Source organism: Rousettus aegyptiacus, unplaced genomic scaffold, assembly GCF_014176215.1.
Source record: "Rousettus aegyptiacus isolate mRouAeg1 unplaced genomic scaffold, mRouAeg1.p scaffold_m13_p_1, whole genome shotgun sequence".
Classification (NCBI taxonomy): Eukaryota; Metazoa; Chordata; class Mammalia; order Chiroptera; family Pteropodidae; genus Rousettus; species Rousettus aegyptiacus.
Window position 1 is genome coordinate 66,295,542 of NW_023416284.1, and position 7,560 is coordinate 66,303,101.

Below are 7,560 nucleotides of genomic sequence, written 5' to 3' on the forward strand. Positions count from 1 at the left end.
TAAGCAATTCAGAGTCTGTTTCTTTCTGTTATAAAGAGTATATCGAGGAATTGATGCAAATGGGTTTCTCTCTACTATTCTCATATTTCCCTATTACCACTAAAAGTGCCTACTTCACAGACTGTGAGAATTAAATGAGATGCTATGTGTCACAAGCAAAAGAAAATAAGTACAGTTAATCTTCTGAACTGAGCTTTTCTTCGCTCTCCTTCTTCCTTCTCCTTTTTTCATCCTACTCTGCTTTGTTGGTTCTTATCGAGAACTGATTGTGTGCCCTGGACTGGTACTGAGGTGGCCTTGTTCTCCAGAAACTTGGCTCATTCATTCACTCAACCAATGAGCTCCGGCCATGTGCCAAGCTCTATTCAAGGCCCTGGAGACTCAGTTTTGAGGATGACAACAAGTCTTTGTTTATTTTTGAGGATTAATAAACCAAGTGATGAATTAATCTACGTTATAATTTTGAGTACTGTTAAGCGCCTTGAAAAAAGACAAAAGAGGATAATGGGATAGAGAACAGCAGGTGAGGGTAGGGGGCTATTTTGTGAGAAATACCAGGGAAGCCTCTCTGGAGAAGGTGGTGTTTGAGCAGATTTCTGAATGAGGTAAGGAGTAAACTCACAGGAGGATCTGGGCCGAGTATAAAGCAGAAACAGAAGGAATAGTATGTGCAAAGACTCTGTGGTAGGAACAAGCTTGGCATCACCTTAGGAAAACAAAAGGCTAGTGTAGTCGGAGCAGAGTGAGCTGGGAGAAGTTTGTTGGGAGTGAGTCTAGAGATATGGTCAGGGGCTAGGTCATGTAGAGCCTTGTGGGACATGCTAAGGAGTTTGTTCAGATTGTATTCTAGGATTGACGAGAAGCTATTAGAGAGTTTTGAGTCATGATATCATTTATGGGTTTTTAAAAGATCACTCTGGCTACTGGAGAATACAGGAGAGCAAGGGCAGATGCAGAAATAACAATTAGGGTGATTATAAAGGGATGCAGAGGCAATGCAGACAGTGGTTAATGCACCAGAACCAGATGGCCAGGGTTGGAAGCATGGCTCTGCTGTTGATGAGCACTGTGAGTACGGACAAGTTATATAACTCTTCTGTGCCTTGGTCTCCTCATCTGTAAAACAGATGATAATGATAAGGGTTCCCACTTCATACAAATCTAGGTAGACTCGCCCCCTGGAGCCCAGTGAACATGGTGTGAATGGTACCACTTGGAGTCATGTAACACAGTGGTCTTGATAATGATGCCTACCTCATTGGGCTAAACTATTAAAATATGGAAGATGCTTAAAACTATACCTGGCATCCCAAAAGAGCTCGACTAACATTAGCTACTATTTGCGATTGAAGTGAGAGATGATGGTAGCTTTGCTTAAAGTGGTAGCAGTGGGGAGTGATGATAAGTGCTAAAGTTTGAAATAAAATTTGAAGAAAGCCTGTGCTTGCCCCCAAGGACACAACCAGTGCGGATGATGACACTCACTTGCACCTCCTTACAGGACCTCTAGGTGTGTTTTCTCCGTTTGATTCATTTGGAGCTGAGTTTTTCAGCATTTCTCCTACTGGTATATTTCTCCTTTAAAATGATGATTATGTGTAGTATATATTTTATAGTGATTGTGAGGATTAAACAAGATACTACATGCATCCCCTAGTTTAGCACCAAGTACATTTTAGTTTTAATAAAAAAGTGTTAGTTAACTTTATTGTCATCATCATCAACATCATTGTCATTATCATCATCTGAGCAGCTCAATGTTTATGCATAATGGATGCATATACCTATGACTACACAGGAGAGAAAACTCGGAGGTTTTCCCCTCTTGTGAGGGTAGCTAAAGAGCCTGATGCTTTTGAGGGTTACTGTCTTGAGGCCACAGTGTCCCTGAGGTCCTTTGGGTCATTTCTGAGAGGCCTGACCTTGTGCCTTCAGGCACCCTCCATGGCCCCCAAAGGCTCAGAAAAGAACCAGCCCAACAAAGAAAAGAAGCACCAGAACATAAATAAAGGCATGTGATGATTCAAAAGGCATGATTCATCTTTGTTTCATTAATTTTACCACTCACAGAACTCAAGTCCATCAAAGAATAAGAACTGTGTTAATGTTCTGCTGCTTTTTCTCATCCACTTGGCTCTAATGAGTCTCAAACATGAGTATTTGGAGGTGGCAGGGGTACCCAGCAGGGCTATGAGCTTCAGATACCTAACTCCTCCCAGGTCCTACTCCTCCCCTGGTTGTGGGTAGTTCTGGGTAGCTGCTCTGCCCCCATCAAGCCTTCGGTCTCAGTCACATTGATGTCAGGTTACTCATGCACCATGAGGTAATCTCATTTTATTTGTTCTTGGATGTGTGAACCATATAATTCTTTCTTCAAAAGTTGTAAAAGTGGGACTCTGGCCAATAACTCAACAAAAAGAGGTGCCATTTTCTTATTCTCAGGCTTGGTAATGATTCCTGCCATAAGCCAGTCATTATGGAAATGACTCAGCCTTTCTCTTCAGTGTTAATAAGATTTTTACTATCTTTGTTCCTAACTCAGACTGGCTTGGAGGAATGTGGAGATCATGAAGCTGTACACAAGTATGTCACTATGCAACTGTTTACCTGACTTACCCAGATCCTAAGCAAACAGAGTCCATTCCAGCCCATTGCCTTCCTTCCAAATTGGCTGCCGTCTTAGCCCAATTCACATGGATGGCTATTACCTTCACCCTCATCTGCCAGGAAGCTGAGGCCATGGTTCTTCTTTCTAAGGGCTAATCAGGCTCTTGAACATGGTTATTGAGTGGAAGTCACAATAAGGCATCTGAACTCTCTTTGCATCTCTTAACAGCTACCAGGCTGTGTCTTTTTTGGGGGGTCCCAGTGTGAGAATTGATCCTCATATTGGGATTACTGGAAGACCCTCTGCTTTTCTTTGTTTCTTCTTTGTTTTGTTTTGTTTTTAGTTGAAGTGATCACTCTGGGGCACATCTCAGGATCCTGGCAATTTAGAAGCAAGCCAGATTCCATTTATTTGTTTGACAGTCATTGTTGATTACCCAGTGCCCAGTGGTGCTAGGCATTACAGATGGAGAGACAAAAGCATAGTCTCTCACATCAGGGACCTCAAGGTCTAGTAGGGAGGATAGATAAGAAAATAAATAATTGCAGAACAGTGTAGGCTGTATTGTAACAGATCTTCAGATACTACTGAGGCATTCAGTATGTATCTGAGCCAGACTGGTGGTCGAGAAAAGACTCCTAACAGAAGCCATGTATAAATGACTCTGAAAGGGTCCACAAAAACCATATAATCAGAGAAGGGCCAGGAAGGAGGCAGAAGGATGTTTCAGAAGAGAGAGGGAACAGCGTGAAAAGCATGTGGACAACGTCAGCTAGCTGTAACCACCAACATCCTTTTTTTCCCTCTTCTTGGGCATACAGCTGGATTACAATTCCCAGTCTCCCTTGTAGGTATGTGTGGCCATATGACTGAGTTCTGGCCAACGAAAGGCTTGCAGAGGTGATGGGTGGGCCTGGCCCAAAAGACCCTCTCACATGCGCTTTTCCCTTTGCCTTCCTATTTCAATTAACCAGGAGCAAGAAGGAATCAGGTCATGAAGGATCCTGTGTGCTGCTTGAAGGAACTCTAAAGTTGAGTGTAAGAAATAATCGCATTTAGTTTTTAGAATAAATAAGGCCACCCAATATTAGTGACAAGGTTGAACTTTACCTGAGACCTGTGCTTCTGGAAAACAGTAATGCTTAGGAAATCCCTTACCCTTTTGTCTTCCAAAACCCCCTATCTTTTTGTGTTTTAAGGCTAAACCTCAAAGGACCACCCATCCTCAAAGGTTTGAGATAAGACTCATCTCTATCTTGCCTCAGGGCTCCTATGAGACTCCAAGATGACTCCCTTGTTTACCTTGTTTAAACCCAGGGCTCCTTTCTTTCTCCCCCCCTCCCCCCAGGCATTCTTCTTCATGAACATTCTCCTTATTTCAACAACCTGAATAAAAACATTGCATTAATTGTCTGGTGCATTTTGCTTGCACATTAACATAATGACCCTGGACAAGGAGTCAGAATCTCCCAAGTGAAACTTGTTTCTACTTGACAGTAGACTGTCATGTGCTCGATTTTTTTTAACAACTTTTATTATATATTAATTTGTCATCAGTCATTCATGAAATATAAACTTCTTTGAGGAAAGATCTTGTTTTTTTGAGCATTTTCTCTCCAAAGACCTAGAACAGATCCTGGCACACATAGACACTCAATAATTAGCACAAATTATGGCATGACAACTCCCCCCTTCCCCAGCCTATCTGAGCTTTCTGCCATTCTCCCTTGGCTCTTCCTGCCCTTCTCTCTCTCTCTCTCTCTTTCTCTCATCTCCCTCCCCCTTTGTGTGTTTCCCTGTGTCATCCGCTCTAGTCTCTCTCTGCCGACCTGTCTGAAATGCCTGCCTCTCTCCTCTTTCTCTTTCTGGATCTCTTTCCTAATACTTTCCTTTCTCTCATTTCCCCCTCACTTCTTCTTGAGCCCGGCAGTTCCTTCTTATTCCTTCAGCCCCTATTTTTCAACCAAGTTGTTTACTGAGAAAGGTGAAAGGTTAGGTGAGAGGGCTTCCTTTACAGAAGGAGGAGGGAGCTGACCAAGTCTGAGTCTGTATCTGCTGGATAGGCACAATTCTAGTTAGTGTGGACATATATTTAGTTAGCATGCCCTTGAAAGTTAAAGATTCACTAAGAATTGGCCAAGTTGGTGTTGTGGAAACAATCAACAACAAGGTTTAGGGGCCACTAAACCTCGCTTCAAGCAGGGTGCTAAGAGCTCGGGAACTAAAAGGAACCTAGAGTAGGCCCCTGCCTTCCAGGAGCTCCTAGTCTTGTTAGCCAAGGAGATAGGCCCCAGTCTTTCAGGAAACAGTGAGGGAACAATGCAGGGTGCAGGTGCGTAAGCCAGCAAGTTCTAGAAGGGATCAGCATTGTAAACTTTGGGGTATGTGGTCTGAATGTGAATGATGACAGCCAGACAGAAGAGGAGATTAGGGATTCAACTGCAGAAGGGAAAGGCATCCTGTCCATGACTGTGTCTCCTTGGGCCCAAGCTTGGTTGAGGAGCCTCTAATCTCTTGTTAAGCCCTTGCACTGGCTCCCCTTGTAGTCCTCTCACCAGGACTGAGAAAAGGTGCTCAAATCAATGACTGTAGGTTTCCTAGAGCTTAGAGTGGCCCTAGCCTGCACCAACCCAATTTAAGGGTGAGGCTTCCAAAGCCCCCAGATTGATCTGTGAATAACAAAGAGTTAAAATTGATCGGCTAGACACTTGGATGTGGCTGCAAAAACATCATAAAGATGTAGTCTTCTGCAGCTGGCCGACTTGTCCTATGTTTCTAAATGGAGAATAAGTGTCTCAGCCGAGTCTGGGAAAAGCCCTCGCTCTAGTTTCTTAATAAATATTAGCTGAATTGATTTAGATACTGGGAAACTGTCAGAAAATCATGGTTAATAAAGCCTGTAGTATGATGCCACTTCTGCAGGCTTGGGAAGTTGCACACTGGAGGCCCAGTGTGAGGTGGAAGCCAGACTGAGGTAAAGAGAGAAAAAAGATGGTTAATTTGTGCCAGTGTGGAAACTCCAAGCAGATGCTGATCCACTCAGCGTGAAAACTGTTTATAGTAAATGCAACAAGAAATTCCTTTAGTAACCAGATTTATAAATAGGATGGGCCAGAATCTTTCTGGGAAGTGCCTGGAACAATCGTGTGGCCTCCAAAGGTGGGTCCTTGCATTTCTGTAACAGTGGGGAGGCAGAGAAGGAAGAGGATCTTTTCCTAAGCTCTGGCATTTATAACTGTGGTTTGGGAAAGAAAAAAAAAAGAGAGTGGCAGTAATGAGTAAAGTAAGTAAATGTTCTCCCAAGAGGATGATTCTTGGAGCAAAAAGAGGTTTGAGGGCGGAAGGAAGGGGTTAGCAGAAAGGGGTGTGTGGGTGTTTTTGGAACACCTCCCAAGTTCCTTCAGAAAAAGAGCTCTTTTCTACAGGCTTGATGCCTCTGTCCCTTCTCCTCAACAAATTTGCACAAAATATCTACCAAAATTATCCTCACGAAGACTCATTCGTTTAGTCATTCCTTCCTTATCGGTGATGGTCTCCCTACTCACTTTTCACTCCCACTGCTGACTCATATGCAGCCTTAAAAGAGTTTTGCACCTGGGGAAGGTAATTTGATAACACCAAGGCTGTTTGAGTTGGTGTGTTATGAGGGCAATAACAACATCTGAAACCAAAGTTCATAGCCCAAGTTAATGAATATTGAGGATAAAGTCCCCAGTTGCATTTCCATATCTTCTTCTCCCATCAGTTAGGATATTTATAAAATGTCTAAGTAGCAATGCCAAAAAAAAGATTAACTTGATTTACTTCTGTCTCTATAAAAAATAGTATTTTCCAGTTTTCACATTTCGATATTAAGATCCCTTAAGTCTGTGGTCCCCAACATTTTTGGCACCAGGAACCAGTGCTCCTATGAGAATCTAATGCCTGATTATCTGAGGTAGAGCTGAGGAAGTGGTTCTAGTGCTGGGAGCAGCTGCAAATACAGATGAAGCTTTGCTCGCTTGTTTGTCACTAACCTTCTGCTTTTCGACACAGTTCCTAACAAGCCACAGACCCAGTACCAGTCCATGGCCTTGGGATTGTGGACCCCAATCTTAATTTACTGAAATTTCAATAGCAATTAAGCAACACAAGTCAGGGGAGAGAGAAAGGATAAACGTTTTAATATTTATTGACTATCTGTCTGTGCCATGCTAGGCACCATGAGTTGGTTGAATACATTTTCACCCTCACAAGAATGGGATGTTAAGAAGTATGATTAGTCTATGGCCATGCTACCCTGAACAAGCCCAATCCCGTCTGATTGTGGAAACTAAGCAGGGTCGGGCCTAATAGCACTTGGATGAGAGACCACCTAAGAAGACCAAGTGCTGTAGGTGAAAAAAAAGTTTTTAAAAAATAAGAGATTGTAAACTGACAAGGTCCTTGCATTCTGTGAGGTCAACCAAGGGTTGCCTTGCCTAAAAAAATTTAAAAAAAAAAAGAAGTGTGATTAACCTCATTTGGCAATTGAAGAAAGTGGGGTTCAGAAAGGCTAAGTGTCACATCCAATAGAAGATGTAGCCAAGACAAGAATCTACATCTGTATGACTTCAGAGCCAAGATCCTCCCACCACACTAGACTCTCTCCACAAACCCAGAATTCCTTCCTCTGCCACTGGAATCTCCCTTGACTGCCCAGCTGCACAGACAATGGCTGTTGCTTTTGGTTGTAGTGTCAATGCAATTTATTATTTTTGGAAAAGCAGAATTATCTGCTTAATAATAAAAACATCTTTTGGATACAATTACTGTGATTTGTAAACTTCTTGACCCCATATGATTTAATTATTGCAACAACCCTGTAGAACAGATATTATTGTTAATGATTATGGAGAACACCTATTGTTTTGCCAGTCTAGCATCTATTTCTTTTTTCTGGGACCAACACTATGACTTCCTTAGGGATCACT